This window comes from Ambystoma mexicanum, chromosome 4p, assembly GCF_040938575.1.
Source record: "Ambystoma mexicanum isolate Mex_15411 chromosome 4p, UKY_AmexF1_1, whole genome shotgun sequence".
NCBI classification, from domain to species: domain Eukaryota; kingdom Metazoa; phylum Chordata; class Amphibia; order Caudata; family Ambystomatidae; genus Ambystoma; species Ambystoma mexicanum.
This window is the reverse complement of record NC_090927.1, coordinates 86,708,769-86,731,693: the sequence shown is the minus strand read 5'-3', so window position 1 is coordinate 86,731,693 and position 22,925 is coordinate 86,708,769.

The window sequence follows — 22,925 nt, the reverse complement described above, 5'->3', positions numbered from 1 at the left end:
ATGGTCATTCCGTGTTAGGGTCCTTTATAGTATGAAGCATTAGGGATATGCTCATTCCGGGTTAGGGTCCTTTATAGTATGATGCATTAGGGATATGCTCATTCCGGGTTAGGGTCCTTTATAGTATTATGCATTGGGGATATGCTCATTCCGTGTTAGGGTCATTTATAGTATGATGCATTAGGGATATGCTCCTTCAGGGTTAGGGTCGTTTATAGTATGATGTATTAGGGATATGCTCATTCTGGGTTAGGGTAATTTGTAGTATGATGCATTAGGGATATCCTCATTCCGGGTTAAGGTCCTTTATAATATGATGCATTAGGGATATGCTAATTCCGGGTTAGGGTCCTTTATAGTATGATGCATTAGGGATATGCTCATTCCGGGTTAGGGTCCATTATAGTATTATCCATTAGGGATATGCTCATTCCGGATAAGGGTCCTTTATAGTATTATGCATTAGGGATATGCTCATTCCGGATAAGGGTCCTTTATAGTATGATGCATTAGGGATATGCTCATTCCGGGATAGGGTCCATTATAGTATGATTCATTAGGGATATGCTCATTCCGGGTAAGGGTCCTTTATACTAGGATGAATTAGGGATATGCTCATTCCGGGTTAGGGTCATTTATAGAATGATGCATTAGGGATATGCTCATTCCGGGTTAGGGTCATTTATAGAATGATGCATTAGGGATATGCTCATTCCGGGTTAGGGTCCTTTCTAGTATGATGCATTAGGGATATGCTCATTCGTGTGGGGGTCATTTATAGTATGGTGCAGTAGGGATATGCTCATTCCGGGTTAGGGTCCTTTATAGTATGGTGCATTAGGGATAAGCTCATTCCGGGTTAGGGTCCTTTATAGTATGATGCATTAGGGATATGCTCATTCCGGGTTAGGGTAATTTATAGTATGATGCATTAGGGATATGCTCATTCCGGGTTAGGGTCCTTTATAGTATGATGCATTAGGGATATGCTCATTCCGGGTGAGGGTCATTTATAGTATGATGCATTAGGGATATGCTCATTCCGGGTTAGGGTCCTTTACAGTATGATGCATTAGGGATATGCTCATTCCGGGTTAGGGTCATTTATAGAATGAGGCATCATGGATATGCTCATTCCGGGTTAGGGTCCTTTATAGTATTATGCATTAGGGATATGCTCATTCCGGATAAGGTTCCTTTATAGTATGATGCATTAGGGATAGGCTCATTCCGGTATAGGGTCCTTTAGAGTATGATGCATTAGGGATATGCTCATTCCGGGTGAGGGTCCTTTATAGTATAATGCATTAGGGATATGCCCATTCAGGATAAGGGTCCTTTATACGATGATACATTAGGGATATGCTCATTCCGGGTTAGGGTCATTTATAGAATGATGCATTAGGGATATGGTCATTCCGGGTTAGGGTCCTTTATAGTATGAAGCATTAGGGATATGCTCATTCCGGGTTAGGGTCCTTTATAGTATGATGCATTAGGGATATTCTCATTCCGGGTTAGGGTCCTTTATAGTGTGATTCATTAGGGATATGCTCATTCTGGGTTAGGGTCCTTTATAGTATGATGCATTAGGCATAGGCTCATTCCGGGTTAGGGTCCTTTATGGAATGATGCATTATGGATATGCTCATTCCGGGTTAGGGTCCTTTATAGTATGATGCATTAGGGATATGCTCATTCCGGGTTAGGTTCATTTATGTATGATGCATTAGGGATATGCTCATTCCGAATTAGGGTCCTTTATAGTATGATGCATTAGGGATATGCTCATTCCGGGTACGGTCCTTTATAGTATGATGCATTAGGTATATGCTCATTCCAGGTTAGGGTCCATTATAGTATTATGCATTAGGGATATGCTCATTCCGGATAAGGGTCCTTTATAGTATGATGCATTAGAGATATGCTCATTCCGGGATAGGGTACTTTATAGTATGATTCATTAGGGATATGCTCATTCCGGGTAAGGGTCCTTTATACTAGGATGAATTAGTGATATGCTCATTCCGAGTTAGGGTCATTTATAGAATGATGCATTAGGGATATGTTCATTACGTGTTAGCGTCCTTTATAGTATGATGCATTAGGGATATGCTCATTCCGGGATAGGGTCCTTTATAGTATGATTCATTAGGGATATGCTCATTCCGGGTTAGGGTCCTTTATAGTATGATGCATTAGGGATATGCTCATTCCGGGTAGGGTCCTTTATAGTATGATGCATTAGGTATATGCTCATTCCGGGTTAGGGTCCATTATAGTATTATGCATTAGGGATATGCTCATTCCGGATAAGGGTCCTTTATAGTATGATGCATTAGGGATATGCTCATTCCGGGATAGGGTCCTTTATAGTGTGATTCATTAGGGATATGCTTATTCTGGGTTAGGGTCCTTTATAGTATGATGTATTAGTGATATGCTCATTCCGTTTAAGGGTCCTTTATACTAGGATGAATTAGGTATATGCTCATTCCGGGTTAGGGTCATTTATGGAATGATGCATTAGGGATATGCTCATTCCAGGTTAGGGTCCTTTATAGTATGATGCATTAGGGATATGTTAATTCCGGGTAAGGGTCCTTCATACTAGGATGAATTAGGGATATACTCTTTCCGGGTTAGGGTCATTTATAGAATGATGCATTAGGGATATGCTCATTCCGGATTAAGGTCCTTTATAATATGATGCATTAGGGATATGCTCATTCCGGGTTAGGTTCATTTATAGTTTGATGCATTAGGGATATGCTCATTTCGGGTTAGGGTCCTTTATAGTATGATGCATTAGGGATATGCTCATTCCGGGTTAGGGTCCATTATAGTATTATGCATTAGGGATATGCTCATTCCGGGTTAGGGTCCTTTATAGTATGATGCATTAGGGATATGCTCATTCCGGGTAAGGGTCCTTTATACTAGGATGAATTACGGATATGCTAATTCAGGGTTAGGGTCATTTATAGAATGATGCATTAGGGATAAGTTCATTCCGTGTTAGGGTCCTTTATAGTATGATGCATTAGGGATATGCTCATTCCGGGTTAGGTTCCTTTATAGTATGATGCATTAGGGATATGCTCATTCCGGGTTAGGGTTCTTTATAGTGTGATGCATTAGGGATATGCTCATTCCGGATTAAGGTCCTTTATAATATGATGCATTAGGGATATGCTCATTCCGGGTTATGTTCATTTATAGTATGATGCATCAGGGATATGCTCATTCCGGGTTAGGGTCCTTTATAGTATGATGCATTAGGGATATGCTCATTCCGGGTAAGGGTCCTTCATACTAGGATGAATTAGGGATATACTCTTTCCGGGTTAGGGTCATTTATAGAATGATGCATTAGGGATATGCTCATTCCGGATTAAGGTCCTTTATAATATGATGCATTAGGGATATGCTCATTCCGGGTTAGGTTCATTTATAGTATGAAGCATTAGGGATATGCTCATTCCGGGTTAGGGTCCTTTATAGTATGATGCATTAGGGATATGCTCATTCCGGGTTAGGGTCCTTTATAGTGTGATTCATTAGGGATATGCTCATTCTGGGTTAGGGTCCTTTATAGTATGATGCATTAGGCATATGCTCATTCCGGGTTAGGGTCCTTTATGGAATGATGCATTAGGGATATGCTCATTCCGGGTTAGGGTCCTTTATAGTATGATGCATTAGGGATATGCTCATTCCGGGTTAGGTTCATTTATGTATGATGCATTAGGGATATGCTCATTCTGAATTAGGGTCCTTTATAGTATGATGCATTAGGGATATGCTCATTCCGGGTACGGTCCTTTATAGTATGATGCATTAGGTATATGCTCATTCCAGGTTAGGGTCCATTATAGTATTATGCATTAGGCATATGCTCATTCCGGATAAGGGTCCTTTATAGTATGATGCATTAGAGATATGCTCATTCCGGGATAGGGTACTTTATAGTATGATTCATTAGGGATATGCTCATTCCGGGTAAGGGTCCTTTATACTAGGATGAATTAGTGATATGCTCATTCCGAGTTAGGGTCATTTATAGAATGATGCATTAGGGATATGTTCATTACGTGTTAGCGTCCTTTATAGTATGATGCATTAGGGATATGCTCATTCCGGGATAGGGTCCTTTATAGTATGATTCATTAGGGATATGCTCATTCCGGGTTAGGGTCCTTTATAGTATGATGCATTAGGGATATGCTCATTCCGGGTAGGGTCCTTTATAGTATGATGCATTAGGTATATGCTCATTCCGGGTTAGGGTCCATTATAGTATTATGCATTAGGGATATGCTCATTCCGGATAAGGGTCCTTTATAGTATGATGCATTAGGGATATGCTCCTTCAGGGTTAGGGTCGTTTATAGTATGATGCATTAGGGATATGCTCATTCCGGGATAGGGTCCTTTATAGTGTGATTCATTAGGGATATGCTTATTCTGGGTTAGGGTCCTTTATAGTATGATGTATTAGTGATATGCTCATTCCGTTTAAGGGTCCTTTATACTAGGATGAATTAGGTATATGCTCATTCCGGGTTAGGGTCATTTATGGAATGATGCATTAGGGATATGCTCATTCCAGGTTAGGGTCCTTTATAGTATGATGCATTAGGGATATGTTAATTCCGGGTAAGGGTCCTTCATACTAGGATGAATTAGGGATATACTCTTTCCGGGTTAGGGTCATTTATAGAATGATGCATTAGGGATATGCTCATTCCGGATTAAGGTCCTTTATAATATGATGCATTAGGGATATGCTCATTCCGGGTTAGGTTCATTTATAGTTTGATCCATTAGGGATATGCTCATTTCGGGTTAGGGTCCTTTATAGTATGATGCATTAGGGATATGCTCATTCCGGGTTAGGGTCCATTATAGTATTATGCATTAGGGATATGCTCATTCCGGATAAGGGTCCTTTATAGTATGATGCATTAGGGATATGCTCATTCCGGGATAGGGTCCTTTATAGTATGATTCATTAGGGATATGCTCATTCCGGGTTAGGGTCCTTTATAGTATGATGCATTAGGGATATGCTCATTCCGGGTAAGGGTCCTTTATACTAGGATGAATTAGAGATATGCTAATTCCGGGTTAGGGTCATTTATAGAATGATGCATTAGGGATAAGTTCATTCCGTGTTAGGGTCCTTTATAGTATGATGCATTAGGGATATGCTCATTCCGGGTTAGGTTCCTTTATAGTATGATGCATTAGGGATATGCTCATTCCGGGTTAGGGTCCTTTATAGTATGATGCATTAGGGATATGCTCATTCCGGGTAAGGGTCCTTCATACTAGGATGAATTAGGGATATACTCTTTCCGGGTTAGGGTCATTTATAGAATGATGCATTAGGGATATGCTCATTCCGGATTAAGGTCCTTTATAATATGATGCATTAGGGATATGCTCATTCCGGGTTAGGTTCATTTATAGTATGATGCATCAGGGATATGCTCATTCCGGGTTAGGGTCCTTTATCGTATGATGCATTAGGGATATGCTCATTCCGGATTAGGGTCCTTTATAGTATGATGCATTAGGGATATGCTCATTCCGGATAAGGGTCCTTTATAGTATGATGCATTAGGGATATGCTCATTCCGGGATAGGGTTCTTTATAGTATGATTCATTAGGGATATGGCCATTCCGGGTTAGGGTCCTTTATAGTATGATGCATTAGGGATATGCTCATTCCGGGTAAGGGTCCTTTATACTAGGATGAATTAGGGATATGCTCATTCCGGGTTAGGGTCATTTATAGAATCATGCATTAGGGATATGCTCATTCCGGGTTAGGGTCCTTTATAGTATGATGCATTAGGGATTTGCTCATTCCGGGTTAACGTCCTTTATAGTATGATGCATTAGGGATATGCTAATTCTGGGTTAGGGTCATTTATAGTATGATGCATTAGGGATATGCTCATTCCGGGTTAGGGTCCATTAAAGTATTATGCATTAGGGATATGCTCAGTCCGGATAAGGGTCCTTTATAGTATGATGCATTAGGGATATGCTCATTCAGCGATAGAGTCCTTCATAGTATGATTCATTAGTGATATGCTCATTTCGGGTTAGGGTCCTTTATAGTATGATGCATTAGGGATATGCTCATTCCGGGATAGGGTCCTTCATAGTATGATTCATTTGGGATATGCTCATTTCGGGTTAGGGTCCTTTATAGTATGATGCATTAGGGATATGCTCATTCCGGGATAGGGTCCTTCATAGTATGATTCATTAGGGATATGCTCATTTCGGGTTAGGGTCCTTTATAGTATGATGCATTAGGGATATGTTCATTCTGGGTAAGGGTCCTTTACTAGGGATGAATTAGGGATATGCTCATTCCGGGTTAGGGTCATTAATAGAATGATGCATTAGGGATATGCTCATTCCGGGTTAGGGTCCTTTATAGTATGATGCATTAGGGATATGCTCATTCCGGGTTAGGTTCATTTATAGTATGATGCATTAGGGATATGCTCATTCCGTGTTAGGGTCCTTTATAGTATGATGCATTAGGGACATGCTCATTCCGGGTAGGGTCCTTTATATTATGATGCATTAGGTATATGCTCATTCCGGGTTAGGGTCCATTATAGTATTATGCATTAGGGATATGCTCATTCCGGATAAGGGTCCTTTATAGTATGATGCATTAGGGATATGCTCATTCCGGGATAGGGTCCTTTATAGTGTGATTCATTAGGGATATGCTCATTCTGGGTTAGGGTCCTTTATAGTATGATGCATTAGGCATATGCTCATTCCGTTTAGGGTCCTTTATGGAATGATGCATTAGGGATATGCTCATTCCGGGTTAGGGTCCTTTATAGTATGATGCATTAGGGATATGCTCATTCCGGGTTAGGTTCATTTATTGTATGATGCATTAGGGATATGCTCATTCCGAATTAGGGTCCTTTATAGTATGATGCATTAGGGATATGCTCATTCCGGGTAGGGTCCTTTATAGTATGATGCATTAGGTATATGCTCATTCCAGGTTAGGGTCCATTATAGGATTATGCATTAGGGATATGCTCATTCCGGATAAGGGTCCTTTATAGTATGATGCATTAGAGATATGCTCATTCCGGGATAGGGTACTTTATAGTATGATTCATTAGGGATATGCTCATTCCGGGTAAGGGTCCTTTATACTAGGATGAATTAGTGATATGCTCATTCCGAGTTAGGGTCACTTATAGAATGATGCATTAGGGATATGTTCATTACTTGTTAGCGTCCTTTATAGTATGATGCATTAGGGATATGCTCATTCCGGGATAGGGTCCTTTATAGTATGATTCATTAGGGATATGCTCATTCCGGGTTAGGGTCCTTTATAGTATGATGCATTAGGGATATGCTCATTCCGGGTAAGGGTCCTTTATACTAGGATGAATTAGGGATATGCTCATTCCGGGTTAGGGTCATTTATAGAATGATGCATTAGTGATATGCTCATTCCGGGTTAGGGTCCTTTATAGTATGATGCATTAGGGATATGCTCATTCCGGGTAAGGGTCCTTTATACTAGGATGAATTAGGGATATGCTCATTCCGGGTTAGGGTCATTTATAGAATGATGCATTAGGGATATGCTCATTCCGGGTTAGGGTCCTTTATAGTATGATGCATTAGGGATATGCTCATTCCGGGTTAGGTTCATTTATAGTATGATGCATTAGGGATATGCTCATTCCGTGTTAGGGTCCTTTATAGTATGATGCATTAAGGACATGCTCATTCCGGGTAGGATCCTTTATAGTATGATGCATTAGGTATATGCTCATTCCGGGTTAGGGTCCATTATCGTATTATGCATTAGGGATATGCTCATTCCGGATAAGGGTCCTTTATAGTATGATGCATTAGGGATATGATCATTCCGGGATAGGGTCCTTTATAGTGTGATTCATTAGAGATATGCTCATTCTGGGTTAGGGTCCTTTATAGTATGATGCGTTAGGCATATGCTCATTCCGGGTTAGGGTCCTTTATGGAATGATGCATTAGGGATATGCTCATTCCGGGTTAGGGTCCTTTATAGTATGATGCATTAGGGATATGCTCATTCCGGGTAAGGGTCCTTCATACTAGAATGAATTAGGGATATGCTCATTTCGGGTTAGGGTCATTTATAGAATGATGCATTAGGGATATGCTCATTCCAGGTTAAGGTCCTTTATAATATGATGCATTAGGGATATTCTCATTCCGGGTTAGGTTCATTTATAGTATGATGCATTAGGGATATGCTCATTCCGGGATAGGGTCCTTTATAGTGTGATTCATTAGGGATATGCTCATTCTGGGTTAGGGTCCTTTATAGTATGATGCATTAGGCATATGCTCATTCCGGGTTAGGGTCCTTTATGGAATGATGCATTAGGGATATGCTCATTCCGGGTTATGGTCCTTTATACTAGGATGAATTAGGGATATGCTCATTCCGTGTTAGGGTCCTTTATAGTATGATGCATTAGGGACATGCTCATTCCGGGTAGGGTCCTTTATATTATGATGCATTAGGTATATGCTCATTCCGGGATAGGGTCCTTTATAGTATGATTCATTAGGGATATGCTCATTCCGGGTTAGGGTCCTTTATAGTATGATGCATTAGGGATATGCTCATTCCGGGTAAGGGTCCTTTATACTAGGATGAATTAGGGATATGCTCATTCCGGGTTAGGGTCATTTATAGAACGATGCATTAGGGTTATGCTCATTCCGGGTTAGGGTCCTTCATAGTATGATGCATTAGGGATATGCTCATTCCGGGTTAGGGCCCTTTATAGTATGATGCATTAGGGATATGCTCATTCCGGGTTAGGGTTCTTTATAGTGTGATGCATTAGGGATATGCTCATTCCGGGTTAGGGTCCTTTATAGTATGATGCATTAGGGATATGCTCATTCCGGGATAGGGTCCTTTATAGTATGATTAATTAGTGATATGCTCATTCCGGGTTAGGGTCCTTTATAGCATGATTCATTAGGGATATGCTCATTCCGGGTAAGAGTTCTTCATACTAGGATGAATTAGGGATATACTCTTTCCGGGTTAGGGTCATTTATAGAATGAAGCATTAGGGATATGCTCATTCCGGATTAAGGTCCTTTATAATATGATGCATTAGGGATATGCTCATTCCGGGTTAGGGTCCTTTATAGTATGATGCATAAGGGATATGCTCATTCCGGGTTAGGGTCCATTATAGTATTATGCATTAGGGATATGCTCATTCCGGATAAGGGTCCTTTATAGTATGATGCATTAGGGATATGCTCATTCCGGGATAGAGTCCTTTATAGTATGATTCAGTAGGGATATGCTCATTCCGGGTTAGGGTCCTTTATAGTATGATGCATTAGGGATATGCTCATTCGGGGTAAGGGTCCTTTATACTAGGATGAATTAGGGATATGCTCATTCCGGGTTAGGGTCATTTATAGAATGATGCATTAGGGATATGCTCATTCCGGGTTAGGGTCCTTTATAGTATGATGCATTAGTGATATGCTCATTCCGGGTTAGGATCCTTTATAGTATGATGCATTAGGGATATGCTCATTCCGGGTTACGGTTCTTTATAGTGTGATGCATTAGGGATATGCTCATTCCGGGTTAGGGTCCTTTATAGTATGATGCATTAGGGATATGCTAATTCCGGGTTAGGGTCATTTATAGAATGATGCATTAAGGATATGCTCATTCCGGGTTAGGGTCCTTTATAGTATGATGCATTAGGGATATGCTCATTCCGGGTTAGGGTCCTTTATAGTATGATGCATTAGGGATATGCTCATTCCGGGTTAGGGTTCTTTATAGTATGATGTATTAGGGATATGCTCATTCCGGGTTAGGGTCCTTTATAGTATGATGCATTAGGGATATGCTCATTCCGGGTTAGGTTCATTTATAGTATGATGCATTAGCGATATGCTCATTCCGGGTTAGGGTCCTTTATAGTATGATGCATTAGGGATATGCTCATTCCGGGTAGGGTCCTTTATAGTCTGATGCATTAGGTATATGCACATTCTGGGTTACGGTCCATTATATTATTATGCATTAGGGAGGGATATGCTCATTCCGGATAAGGGTCCTTTATAGTATGATGCATTAGGGATATGCTCATTCCGGGATAGGGTCCTTTATAGTATGATTCATTAGGGATATGCTCATTCCGGGTTAGAGTCCTTTATAGAATGATGCATTAGGGATATGCTCATTCCGGGTAAGGGTCCTTTATACTAGGATGAATTAGGGATATGCTCATTCCGGGTTAGGGTCATTTATAGAATGATGCATTAGGGATATGCTCATTCCGGGTTAGGGTCCTTTATTGTATGGTGCATTAGGGATATGCTCATTCCGGGTCAGGGTCCTTTATAGTATGATACATTAGGGATATGCTCATTCCGGGTTAGGGTCCTTTATAGTATGATGAATTAGGGATATGCTCATTCATGGTTAGGATCATTTATAGTATGATGCATTAGGGATATGCTCATTCCGGGTTAGGGTCCTTTATAGTATGATGCATTAGGGATATGCTCATTCCGGGTTAGGGTCATTTATAGTATGATGCATTAGGGATATGCTCATTCCGGGTTAGAGTCATTTATAGTATGATGCATTAGGGATATGCTCATTCGTGTGGGGGTCATTTATAGTATGGTGCAGTAGGGATATGCTCATTCCGGGTTAGGGTCCTTTATAGTATGGTGCATTAGGGATAAGCTCATTCCGGGTTAGGGTCCTTTATAGTATGATGCATTAGGGATATGCTCATTCCGGGTTAGGGTAATTTATAGTATGATGCATTAGGGATATGCTCATTCCGGGTTAGGGTCTTTTATAGTATGATGCATTAGGGATATGCTCATTCCGGGTGAGGGTCATTTATAGTATGATGCATTAGGGATATGCTCATTCTGGGTTAGAGTCCTTTACAGTATGATGCATTAGGGATATGCTCATTCCGGGTTAGGGTCATTTATAGAATGATGCATCATGGATATGCTCATTCCGGGTTAGGGTCCTTTATAGTATTATGCATTAGGGATATGCTCATTCCGGATAAGGTTCCTTTATAGTATGATGCATTAGGGATAGGCTCTTTCCGGTATAGGGTCCTTTAGAGTATGATGCATTAGGGATATGCTCATTCCGGGTTAGGGTCCTTTATAGTATAATGCATTAGGGATATGCCCATTCAGGATAAGGGTCCTTTATACGATGATATATTAGGGATATGCTCATTCCTGGTTAGGGTCATTTATAGAATGATGCATTAGGGATATGGTCATTCCGTGTTAGGGTCCTTTATAGTATGAAGCATTAGGGATATGCTCATTCCGGGTTAGGGTCCTTTATAGTATGATGCATTAGGGATATGCTCATTCCGGGTTAGGGTCCTTTATAGTATTATGCATTGGGGATATGCTCATTCCGTGTTAGGGTCATTTATAGTATGATGCATTAGGGATATGCTCCTTCAGGGTTAGGGTCGTTTATAGTATGATGTATTAGGGATATGCTCATTCTGGGTTAGGGTAATTTGTAGTATGATGCATTAGGGATATCCTCATTCCGGGTTAAGGTCCTTTATAATATGATGCATTAGGGATATGCTAATTCCGGGTTAGGGTCCTTTATAGTATGATGCATTAGGGATATGCTCATTCCGGGTTAGGGTCCATTATAGTATTATCCATTAGGGATATGCTCATTCCGGATAAGGGTCCTTTATAGTATTATGCATTAGGGATATGCTCATTCCGGATAAGGGTCCTTTATAGTATGATGCATTAGGGATATGCTCATTCCGGGATAGGGTCCATTATAGTATGATTCATTAGGGATATGCTCATTCCGGGTAAGGGTCCTTTATACTAGGATGAATTAGGGATATGCTCATTCCGGGTTAGGGTCATTTATAGAATGATGCATTAGGGATATGCTCATTCCGGGTTAGGGTCATTTATAGAATGATGCATTAGGGATATGCTCATTCCGGGTTAGGGTCCTTTATAGTATGATGCATTAGGGATATGCTCATTCGTGTGGGGGTCATTTATAGTATGGTGCAGTAGGGATATGCTCATTCCGGGTTAGGGTCCTTTATAGTATGGTGCATTAGGGATAAGCTCATTCCGGGTTAGGGTCCTTTATAGTATGATGCATTAGGGATATGCTCATTCCGGGTTAGGGTAATTTATAGTATGAAGCATTAGGGATATGCTCATTCCGGGTTAGGGTCCTTTATAGTATGATGCATTAGGGATATGCTCATTCCGGGTGAGGGTCATTTATAGTATGATGCATTAGGGATATGCTCATTCCGGGTTAGGGTCCTTTACAGTATGATGCATTAGGGATATGCTCATTCCGGGTTAGGGTCATTTATAGAATGAGGCATCATGGATATGCTCATTCCGGGTTAGGGTCCTTTATAGTATTATGCATTAGGGATATGCTCATTCCGGATAAGGTTCCTTTATAGTATGATGCATTAGGGATAGGCTCATTCCGGTATAGGGTCCTTTAGAGTATGATGCATTAGGGATATGCTCATTCCGGGTGAGGGTCCTTTATAGTATAATGCATTAGGGATATGCCCATTCAGGATAAGGGTCCTTTATACGATGATACATTAGGGATATGCTCATTCCGGGTTAGGGTCATTTATAGAATGATGCATTAGGGATATGGTCATTCCGGGTTAGGGTCCTTTATAGTATGAAGCATTAGGGATATGCTCATTCCGGGTTAGGGTCCTTTATAGTATGATGCATTAGGGATATGCTCATTCCGGGTTAGGGTCCTTTATAGTGTGATTCATTAGGGATATGCTCATTCTGGGTTAGGGTCCTTTATAGTATGATGCATTAGGCATATGCTCATTCCGGGTTAGGGTCCTTTATGGAATGATGCATTATGGATATGCTCATTCCGGGTTAGGGTCCTTTATAGTATGATGCATTAGGGATATGCTCATTCCGGGTTAGGTTCATTTATGTATGATGCATTAGGGATATGCTCATTCCGAATTAGGGTCCTTTATAGTATGATGCATTAGGGATATGCTCATTCCGGGTACGGTCCTTTATAGTATGATGCATTAGGTATATGCTCATTCCAGGTTAGGGTCCATTATAGTATTATGCATTAGGGATATGCTCATTCCGGATAAGGGTCCTTTATAGTATGATGCATTAGGGATATGCTCATTCCGGGATAGGGTCCATTATAGTATGATGCCTTAGGGATATGCTCATTCCGGGTAAGGGTCCTTTATACTAGGATGAATTAGTGATATGCTCATTCCGAGTTAGGGTCATTTATAGAATGATGCATTAGGGATATGTTCATTACGTGTTAGCGTCCTTTATAGTATGATGCATTAGGGATATGCTCATTCCGGGATAGGGTCCTTTATAGTATGATTCATTAGGGATATGCTCATTCCGGGTTAGGGTCCTTTATAGTATGATGCATTAGGGATATGCTCATTCCGGGTAGGGTCCTTTATAGTATGATGCATTAGGTATATGCTCATTCCGGGTTAGGGTCCATTATAGTATTATGCATTAGGGATATGCTCATTCCGGATAAGGGTCCTTTATAGTATGATGCATTAGGGATATGCTCATTCCGGGATAGGGTCCTTTATAGTGTGATTCATTAGGGATATGCTTATTCTGGGTTAGGGTCCTTTATAGTATGATGTATTAGTGATATGCTCATTCCGTTTAACGGTCCTTTATACTAGGATGAATTAGGTATATGCTCATTCCGGGTTAGGGTCATTTATGGAATGATGCATTAGGGATATGCTCATTCCAGGTTAGGGTCCTTTATAGTATGATGCATTAGGGATATGTTAATTCCGGGTAAGGGTCCTTCATACTAGGATGAATTAGGGATATACTCTTTCCGGGTTAGGGTCATTTATAGAATGATGCATTAGGGATATGCTCATTCCGGATTAAGGTCCTTTATAATATGATGCATTAGGGATATGCTCATTCCGGGTTAGGTTCATTTATAGTTTGATGCATTAGGGATATGCTCATTTCGGGTTAGGGTCCTTTATAGTATGATGCATTAGGGATATGCTCATTCCGGGTTAGGGTCCATTATAGTATTATGCATTAGGGATATGCTCATTCCGGATAAGGGTCCTTTATAGTATGATGCATTAGGGATATGCTCATTCCGGGATAGGGTCCTTTATAGTATGATTCATTAGGGATATGCTCATTCCGGGTTAGGGTCCTTTATAGTATGATGCATTAGGGATATGCTCATTCCGGGTAAGGGTCCTTTATACTAGGATGAATTACGGATATGCTAATTCAGGGTTAGGGTCATTTATAGAATGATGCATTAGGGATAAGTTCATTCCGTGTTAGGGTCCTTTATAGTATGATGCATTAGGGATATGCTCATTCCGGGTTAGGTTCCTTTATAGTATGATGCATTAGGGATATGCTCATTCCGGGTTAGGGTTCTTTATAGTGTGATGCATTAGGGATATGCTCATTCCGGATTAAGGTCCTTTATAATATGATGCATTAGGGATATGCTCATTCCGGGTTAGGTTCATTTATAATATGATGCATCAGGGATATGCTCATTCCGGGTTAGGGTCCTTTATAGTATGATGCATTAGGGATATGCTCATTCCGGGTAAGGGTCCTTCATACTAGGATGAATTAGGGATATACTCTTTCCGGGTTAGGGTCATTTATAGAATGATGCATTAGGGATATGCTCATTCCGGATTAAGGTCCTTTATAATATGATGCATTAGGGATATGCTCATTCCGGGTTAGGTTCATTTATAGTATGAAGCATTAGGGATATGCTCATTCCGGGTTAGGGTCCTTTATAGTATGATGCATTAGGGATATGCTCATTCCGGGTTAGGGTCCTTTATAGTGTGATTCATTAGGGATATGCTCATTCTGGGTTAGGGTCCTTTATAGTATGATGCATTAGGCATATGCTCATTCCGGGTTAGGGTCCTTTATGGAATGATGCATTAGGGATATGCTCATTCCGGGTTAGGGTCCTTTATAGTATGATGCATTAGGGATATGCTCATTCCGGGTTAGGTTCATTTATGTATGATGCATTAGGGATATGCTCATTCCGAATTAGGGTCCTTTATAGTATGATGCATTAGGGATTTGCTCATTCCGGGTACGGTCCTTTATAGTATGATGCATTAGGTATATGCTCATTCCAGGTTAGGGTCCATTATAGTATTATGCATTAGGGATATGCTCATTCCGGATAAGGGTCCTTTATAGTATGATGCATTAGAGATATGCTCATTCCGGGATAGGGTACTTTATAGTATGATTCATTAGGGATATGCTCATTCCGGGTAAGGGTCCTTTATACTAGGATGAATTAGTGATATGCTCATTCCGAGTTAGGGTCATTTATAGAATGATGCATTAGGGATATGTTCATTACGTGTTAGCGTCCTTTATAGTATGATGCATTAGGGATATGCTCATTCCGGGATAGGGTCCTTTATAGTATGATTCATTAGGGATATGCTCATTCCGGGTTAGGGTCCTTTATAGTATGATGCATTAGGGATATGCTCATTCCGGGTAGGGTCCTTTATAGTATGATGCATTAGGTATATGCTCATTCCGGGTTAGGGTCCATTATAGTATTATGCATTAGGGATATGCTCATTCCGGATAAGGGTCCTTTATAGTATGATGCATTAGGGATATGCTCCTTCAGGGTTAGGGTCGTTTATAGTATGATGCATTAGGGATATGCTCATTCCGGGATAGGGTCCTTTATAGTGTGATTCATTAGGGATATGCTTATTCTGGGTTAGGGTCCTTTATAGTATGATGTATTAGTGATATGCTCATTCCGTTTAAGGGTCCTTTATACTAGGATGAATTAGGTATATGCTCATTCCGGGTTAGGGTCATTTATGGAATGATGCATTAGGGATATGCTCATTCCAGGTTAGGGTCCTTTATAGTATGATGCATTAGGGATATGTTAATTCCGGGTAAGGGTCCTTCATACTAGGATGAATTAGGGATATATTCTTTCCGGGTTAGGGTCATTTATAGAATGATGCATTAGGGATATGCTCATTCCGGATTAAGGTCCTTTATAATATGATGCATTAGGGATATGCTCATTCCGGGTTAGGTTCATTTATAGTTTGATGCATTAGGGATATGCTCATTTCGGGTTAGGGTCCTTTATAGTATGATGCATTAGGGATATGCTCATTCCGGGTTAGGGTCCATTATAGTATTATGCATTAGGGATATGCTCATTCCAGATAAGGGTCCTTTATAGTATGATGCATTAGGGATATGCTCATTCCGGGATAGGGTCCTTTATAGTATGATTCATTAGGGATATGCTCATTCCGGGTTAGGGTCCTTTATAGTATGATGTATTAGGGATATGCTCATTCCGGGTAAGGGTCCTTTATACTAGGATGAATTAGGGATATGCTAATTCCGGGTTAGGGTCATTTATAGAATGATGCATTAGGGATAAGTTCATTCCGTGTTAGGGTCCTTTATAGTATGATGCATTAGGGATATGCTCATTCCGGGTTAGGTTCCTTTATAGTATGATGCATTAGGGATATGCTCATTCCGGGTTAGGGTCCTTTATAGTATGATGCATTAGGGATATGCTCATTCCGGGTAAGGGTCCTTCATACTAGGATGAATTAGGGATATACTCTTTCCGGGTTAGGGTCATTTATAGAATGATGCATTAGGGATATGCTCATTCCGGATTAAGGTCCTTTATAATATGATGCATTAGGGATATGCTCATTCCGGGTTAGGTTCATTTATAGTATGATGCATCAGGGATATGCTCATTCCGGGTTAGGGTCCTTTATCGTATGATGCATTAGGGATATGCTCATTCCGGGTTAGGGTCCTTTATAGTATGATGCATTAGGGATATGCTCATTCCGGATAAGGGTCCTTTATAGTATGATGCATTAGGGATATGCTCATTCCGGGATAGGGTTCTTTATAGTATGATTCATTAGGGATATGGCCATTCCGGGTTAGGGTCCTTTATAGTATGATGCATTAGGGATATGCTCATTCCGGGTAAGGGTCCTTTATACTAGGATGAATTAGGGATATGCTCATTCCGGGTTAGGATCATTTATAGAATCATGCATTAGGGATATGCTCATTCCGGGTTAGGGTCCTTTATAGTATGATGCATTAGGGATTTGCTCATTCCGGGTTAACGTCCTTTATAGTATGATGCATTAGGGATATGCTAATTCCGGGTTAGGGTCATTTATAGAATGATGCATTAGAGAAATGCTCATTCCGGGTTAGGGTCCTTTATAGTATGATGCATTAGGGATATGCTCATTCCGGGTTAGGGTCCATTATAGTATTATGCATTAGGTATATGCTCAGTCCGGATAAGGGTCCTTTATAGTATGATGCATTAGGGATATGCTCATTCAGCGATAGAGTCCTTCATAGTATGATTCATTAGTGATATGCTCATTTCGGGTTAGGGTCCTTTATAGTATGATGCATTAGGGATATGCTCATTCCGGGATAGGGTCCTTCATAGTATGATTCATTAGGGATATGCTCATTTCGGGTTAGGGTCCTTTATAGTATGATGCATTAGGGATATGCTCATTCCGGGATAGGGTCCTTCATAGTATGATTCATTAGGGATATGCTCATTTCGGGTTAGGGTCCTTTATAGTATGATGCATTAGGGATATGTTCATTCTGGGTAAGGGTCCTTTACTAGGGATGAATTAGGGATATGCTCATTCCGGGTTAGGGTCATTTATAGAATGATGCATTAGGGATATGCTCATTCCGGGTTAGGGTCCTTTATAGTATGATGCATTAGGGATATGCTCATTCCGGGTTAGGTTCATTTATAGTATGATGCATTAGGGATATGCTCATTCCGTGTTAGGGTCCTTTATAGTATGATGCATTAGGGACATGCTCATTCCGGGTAGGGTCCTTTATATTATGATGCATTAGGTATATGCTCATTCCGGGTTAGGGTCCATTATAGTATTATGCATTAGGGATATGCTCATTCCGGATAAGGGTCCTTTATAGTATGATGCATTAGGGATATGCTCATTCCGGGATAGGGTCCTTTATAGTGTGATTCATTAGGGATATGCTCATTCTGGGTTAGGGTCCTTTATAGTATGATGCATTAGGCATATGCTCATTCCGGGTTAGGGTCCTTTATGGAATGATGCATTAGGGATATGCTCATTCCGGGTTAGGGTCCTTTATAGTATGATGCATTAGGGATATGCTCATTCCGGGTTAGGTTCATTTATTGTATGATGCATTAGGGATATGCTCATTCCGAATTAGGGTCCTTTATAGTATGATGCATTAGGGATATGCTCATTCCGGGTAGGGTCCTTTATAGTATGATGCATTAGGTATATGCTCATTCCAGGTTAGGGTCCATTATAGGATTATGCATTAGGGATATGCTCATTCCGGATAAGGGTCCTTTATAGTATGATGCATTAGAGATATGCTCATTCCGGGATAGGGTACTTTATAGTATGATTCATTAGGGATATGCTCATTCCGGGTAAGGGTCCTTTATACTAGGATGAATTAGTGATATGCTCATTCCGAGTTAGGGTCACTTATAGAATGATGCATTAGGGATATGTTCATTACGTGTTAGCGTCCTTTATAGTATGATGCATTAGGGATATGCTCATTCCGGGATAGGGTCCTTTATAGTATGATTCATTAGGGATATGCTCATTCCGGGTTAGGGTCCTTTATAGTATGATGCATTAGGGATATGCTCATTCCGGGTAAGGGTCCTTTATACTAGGATGAATTAGGGATATGCTCATTCCGGGTTAGGGTCATTTATAGAATGATGCATTAGGGATATGCTCATTCCGGGTTAGGGTCCTTTATAGTATGATGCATTAGGGATATGCTCATTCCGGGTAAGGGTCCTTTATACTAGGATGAATTAGGGATATGCTCATTCCGGGTTAGGGTCATTTATAGAATGATGCATTAGGGATATGCTCATTCCGGGTTAGGGTCCTTTATAGTATGATGCATTAGGGATATGCTCATTCCGGGTTAGGTTCATTTATAGTATGATGCATTAGGGATATGCTCATTCCGTGTTAGGGTCCTTTATAGTATGATGCATTAAGGACATGCTCATTCCGGGTAGGGTCCTTTATAGTATGATGCATTAGGTATATGCTCATTCCGGGTTAGGGTCCATTATAGTATTATGCATTAGGGATATGCTCATTCCGGATAAGGGTCCTTTATAGTATGATGCATTAGGGATATGATCATTCCGGGATAGGGTCCTTTATAGTGTGATTCATTAGAGATATGCTCATTCTGGGTTAGGGTCCTTTATAGTATGATGCGTTAGGCATATGCTCATTCCGGGTTAGGGTCCTTTATGGAATGATGCATTAGGGATATGCTCATTCCGGGTTAGGGTCCTTTATAGTATGATGCATTAGGGATATGCTCATTCCGGGTAAGGGTCCTTCATACTAGGATGAATTAGGGATATGCTCATTTCGGGTTAGGGTCATTTATAGAATGATGCATTAGGGATATGCTCATTCCAGGTTAAGGTCCTTTATAATATGATGCATTAGGGATATTCTCATTCCGGGTTAGGTTCATTTATAGTATGATGCATTAGGGATATGCTCATTCCGGGATAGGGTCCTTTATAGTGTGATTCATTAGGGATATGCTCATTCTGGGTTAGGGTCCTTTATAGTATGATGCATTAGGCATATGCTCATTCCGGGTTAGGGTCCTTTATGGAATGATGCATTAGGGATATGCTCATTCCGGGTTATGGTCCTTTATACTAGGATGAATTAGGGATATGCTCATTCCGTGTTAGGGTCCTTTATAGTATGATGCATTAGGGACATGCTCATTCCGGGTAGGGTCCTTTATATTATGATGCATTAGGTATATGCTCATTCCGGGTTAGGGTCCATTATAGTATTATGCATTAGGGATATGCTCATTCCGGATAAGGGTCCTTTATAGTATGATGCATTAGGGATATGCTCATTCCGGGATAGGGTCCTTTATAGTGTGATTCATTAGGGATATGCTCATTCTGGGTTAGGGTCCTTTATAGTATGATGCATTAGGCATATGCTCATTCCGGGTTAGGGTCCTTTATGGAATGATGCATTAGGGATATGCTCATTCCGGGTTAGGGTCCTTTATAGTATGATGCATTAGGGATATGCTCATTCCGGGTAAGGATCCTTCATACTAGGATGAATTAGGGATATGCTCATTTCGGGTTAGGGTCATTTATAGAATGATGCATTAGGGATATGCTCCTTCAGGGTTAGGGTCGTTTATAGTATGATGCATTAGGGATATGCTCATTCCGGGATAGGGTCCTTTATAGTGTGATTCATTAGGGATATGCTTATTCTGGGTTAGGGTCCTTTATAGTATGATGTATTAGTGATATGCTCATTCCGTTTAAGGGTCCTTTATACTAGGATGAATTAGGTATATGCTCATTCCGGGTTAGGGTCATTTATGGAATGATGCATTAGGGATATGCTCATTCCAGGTTAGGTTCCTTTATAGTATGATGCATTAGGGATATGTTAATTCCGGGTAAGGGTCCTTCATACTAGGATGAATTAGGGATATATTCTTTCCGGGTTAGGGTCATTTATAGAATGATGCATTAGGGATATGCCCTTTCCTGGATTAAGGTCCTTTATAATATGATGCATTAGGGATATGCTCATTCCGGGTTAGGTTCATTTATAGTTTGATGCATTAGGGATATGCTCATTTCGGGTTAGGGTCCTTTATAGTATGATGCATTAGGGATATGCTCATTCCGGGTTAGGGTCCATTATAGTATTATGCATTAGGATATGCTCATTCCGGATAAGGGTCCTTTATAGTATGATGCATTAGGGATATGCTCATTCCGGGATAGGGTCCTTTATAGTATGATTCATTAGGGATATGCTCATTCCGGGTTAGGGTCCTTTATAGTATGATGCATTAGGGATATGCTCATTCCGGGTAAGGGTCCTTTATACTAGGATGAATTAGGGATATGCTAATTCCGGGTTAGGGTCATTTATAGAATGATGCATTAGGGATAAGTTCATTCCGTGTTAGGGTCCTTTATAGTATGATGCATTAGGGATATGCTCATTCCGGGTTAGGTTCCTTTATAGTATGATGCATTAGGGATATGCTCATTCCGGGTTAGGGTCCTTTATAGTATGATGCATTAGGGATATGCTCATTCCGGGTAAGGGTCCTTCATACTAGGATGAATTAGGGATATACTCTTTCCGGGTTAGGGTCATTTATAGAATGATGCATTAGGGATATGCTCATTCCGGATTAAGGTCCTTTATAATATGATGCATTAGGGATATGCTCATTCCGGGTTAGGTTCATTTATAGTATGATGCATCAGGGATATGCTCATTCCGGGTTAGGGTCCTTTATCGTATGATGCATTAGGGATATGCTCATTCCGGGTTAGGGTCCTTTATAGTATGATGCATTAGGGATATGCTCATTCCGGATAAGGGTCCTTTATAGTATGATGCATTAGGGATATGCTCATTCCGGGATAGGGTTCTTTATAGTATGATTCATTAGGGATATGGCCATTCCGGGTTAGGGTCCTTTATAGTATGATGCATTAGGGATATGCTCATTCCGGGTAAGGGTCCTTTATACTAGGATGAATTAGGGATATGCTCATTCCGGGTTAGGATCATTTATAGAATCATGCATTAGGGATATGCTCATTCCGGGTTAGGGTCCTTTATAGTATGATGCATTAGGGATTTGCTCATTCCGGGTTAACGTCCTTTATAGTATGATGCATTAGGGATATGCTAATTCCGGGTTAGGGTCATTTATAGAATGATGCATTAGAGAAATGCTCATTCCGGGTTAGGGTCCTTTATAGTATGATGCATTAGGGATATGCTCATTCCGGGTTAGGGTCCATTATAGTATTATGCATTAGGTATATGCTCAGTCCGGATAAGGGTCCTTTATAGTATGATGCATTAGGGATATGCTCATTCAGCGATAGAGTCCTTCATAGTATGATTCATTAGTGATATGCTCATTTCGGGTTAGGGTCCTTTATAGTATGATGCATTAGGGATATGCTCATTTCGGGTTAGGGTCCTTTATAGTATGATGCATTAGGGATATGCTCATTCCGGGATAGGGTCCTTCATAGTATGATTCATTAGGGATATGCTCATTTCGGGTTAGGGTCCTTTATAGTATGATGCATTAGGGATATGCTCATTCCGGGATAGGGTCCTTCATAGTATGATTCATTAGGGATATGCTCATTTCGGGTTAGGGTCCTTTATAGTATGATGCATTAGGGATATGTTCATTCTGGGTAAGGGTCCTTTACTAGGGATGAATTAGGGATATGCTCATTCCGGGTTAGGGTCATTTATAGAATGATGCATTAGGGATATGCTCATTCCGGGTTAGGGTCCTTTATAGTATGATGCATTAGGGATATGCTCATTCCGGGTTAGGTTCATTTATAGTATGATGCATTAGGGATATGCTCATTCCGTGTTAGGGTCCTTTATAGTATGATGCATTAGGGACATGCTCATTCCGGGTAGGGTCCTTTATATTATGATGCATTAGGTATATGCTCATTCCGGGTTAGGGTCCATTATAGTATTATGCATTAGGGATATGCTCATTCCGGATAAGGGTCCTTTATAGTATGATGCATTAGGGATATGCTCATTCCGGG